The sequence below is a fragment of the Palaemon carinicauda genome, chromosome 3 (assembly GCF_036898095.1).
Source record: "Palaemon carinicauda isolate YSFRI2023 chromosome 3, ASM3689809v2, whole genome shotgun sequence".
Taxonomy (NCBI): Eukaryota; Metazoa; Arthropoda; class Malacostraca; order Decapoda; family Palaemonidae; genus Palaemon; species Palaemon carinicauda.
The window spans coordinates 91,591,816-91,594,948 of NC_090727.1; positions in this window are offsets into that span (position 1 = coordinate 91,591,816).

Below are 3,133 nucleotides of genomic sequence, written 5' to 3' on the forward strand. Positions count from 1 at the left end.
GTTCTTGAATTTCAGCAGTTTTAGGCTATTATTAAAGTTATTTCCATTCAAAGGAATTTATGCATAGTCATTTTGCTTTCCTATATATGGCATGTGAGCTATACATTTCCCATTAAAAAAGGAACTTGGGTCATCTTCCGCATTTTAGATCTTGCAAGAGGTTCTGTTCTGAGACATTCACTGAACTTTCTACATTATGACGCCTGCGGGTATTATTTCCCATTAGTTTAATGCAAGTTATTAAAACGTCAGGTGTAGTACCTCCGACTACAGCTGTAATAAATCCACGAAAATAAAGTAGCTACGACTGAATGCAATGGCTGTTGTGCACATGAAGAATTCATTCGCAAAGTTTGCAATCTTAGGAAAAGTCTTTGCTCTTATTTACGATGACGTCGGTGTGAATCACCTTAATACAGGACGGTGTATATTGCAGAGGGTATAGCAAAGGGGATTAGAATTAATTGCAGTTCTGCTGCTGCGCCATTAAAGGTCTTAATGATAATGAACATCTGAAACGGATCTAAGTTGGAATGCCTTCAGCGGAGAAGAATCAGGAGTGGGGTTTATTCTTAAAGTCACTTTTAATCGAATCTTTGGTTTGGTGATTAGTAGTTTTTTGGTATTTTTTTCATATGATCAATGGTGTTTTCGGTTTTTTTTTAACCTTGGAATATATATATATATATATATATATATATATATATATATATATATATATATATACATATATATATATATATATATATATATATATATATATATATATATATATATATATATATATATATATATTGAAGATATATTCTTATGAAAGAAACATGTTTTGGGAATCTAAGGTTTCTTGAAGGGTGCCTTTATTATTATTACTATTATTATCATTATTATTATTAATATTATTATTATTATTATTATTATTATTATCTAAACTAATACCCTAGTTGGAAAAGCAAGATGCTATAAGCCCAAGGGCTCCAATGGGGAAAAATAGCCCAGGGATGATGGGAAATAAGGAAATAGATAAACGATATTAGAAATAATTAACAATTAATAAAATAGTTCAAGAACTGTAACATCAAAACAGATATTTCATATATAAACTATAAAAAGATTGTCATCCTGTTCAACATGAAAACATTTACTGCAAGTTTGAACTTTAGAAGTTCTATCGAGTATAGTAAAGAAAGGCTGCGCTAGGATTAGATTAGAAAGGCCAAAGTAATCGAGTTTATGATGAATTTAGAAGCTCAAGGACGAAGTTTCTATAATAAAAGGGCATTGGCGCATAGGAATGAGAAATAGCAGTGGTGGGTTTTCGAGATTTTCAAACGAGAGTTCAAGTAAATGAAACAAATAATCTAAAACTTCGAGGTTAAAAGACCCTGAGATTTAGAGAGGATGGTTAACAATGACGTAAATTATAAGACAATACAATACTTTGAGGTCACTCTGGGAAACCTGTTCAAAGATTAAATGAAAGAATAAACCAGTGACGTAGACCTAACATTTTGAAGGGAAACTTAAAGGGACTCAACTACGAAAACATTTGTTGAAGATTGTTAGTCAAGTTGAAGATATGTCAATATATTTGAATAATTTCTATTAGGAAGAGTTCGATGAAAGTTAATGAGTAATGGTTAAGATCTGTTGGCATTTAATGTTGTTTGTGGTTCTATTTTAACCGATTTGAATTTTCACAATTGTTAAGTTTGCTTTTATTGCACCAAGCGTTCCTATACTAAATTTGAAGGTGTGATGACAGAGCACTTTGTTGTTTAGGGTCTAATGTGTACAGAAAATATGTATTTTTTTAAGATCTAATGTGTACAACAAATGGTGTATTAACTTCTTTGGAGCCAATTTCTTTATTTGGTTGTAATGGCACAGGAGTAGCAAATTTAACTGCCTTATTTGAGTACTAGAAGTTTTTATTCCAGCTGTTATCAAGTTGTGGAATGATCTTCCTAATCGGGTCGTTGAATCAGTAGAACTTCAAAAGTTCAAAGTTGGTGCAAATGTATTTATGTTGACCAGGCTGACATGAGTCTTTTTATAGTTTATATATGACATATCTGTTTTTGACGTTGTTAATAGTTTATATGACATATCTATTTTGACGTTGTTACTGTTTTTAGAATGATTTGTTAATTTGTTCTCATCATTCATTTATTAACTTATTTACTTTCCTCACTGGGCTATTTTTCCCTATTGAAGCCCTTGGGCTTATAGCATCCTGCTTTTCAAACTAGGGTTGTAGCTTGGCTAATAATAATAATAATAATAATAATAATAATAATAATAATAATAATAATAATAATAATAATACAGTGAATATAGCTGGCAGCACAGAAAAGAACTCTGTGGATGTTGTGGTTGGGGGAGTTGGAGGACGCTGATGCACGTCAACCAATCACAACCAAGCAAATCCACCAGGACTTGAGCTTCCTGCCAATCCAAGTAGGCGGACCACTCTCCTCTCCCCTCCCACTCTCAGTCTTATTTCCAACCTTCCAAGACGATTATTTTGCAATTTGTCATTTCTAGTGCTTGCGTAATTTTGCTAATATATCGGGTGGTTACTGTGTGGCTAATAAACAATATATAGCCTTCTAGAAATGTGGCATCTTGTGACTGTGAAGTGCTTGGTAGGTACCTGACGTTAGTGGTCAAGATGCTTTCGACGTGTTTACTGAAAAGATACTTCTTGAAAAATAAATTGCCTGTTTCAAAATGGCTTTCAGTAAGGATTATGATGAAACTTCGCCCCATGTTAGTTCCAACGTAAAGGTTTTGCTGATGGTGAAGATATGTCTGGGTATTGTGATTCGAGAGATAGTGGTCATTTACGTAGAGGGAAATGGGAGTTGCTTCGGCGAGTGTTGTTGGACATGCATCAGTTGTTGGTGCAAATGCAAAGTGATGGTGATAGCCATATAGTTTACAGTTTGCTTCGGTGCTTAACAAAATCAGAAATGTTGATAAGGTGGTGTATGGGAAAAACATTCAGAAACTAATAGTGTGAAAGTTTCAAACACCCTATAACTTTGGCAAGAAACAAAATGAGTAGGCATAAGTGTCAATATTGGTGCCATGTGCAAACATTCTATCCAATCCTCGGGCATGGAAGGTCTTT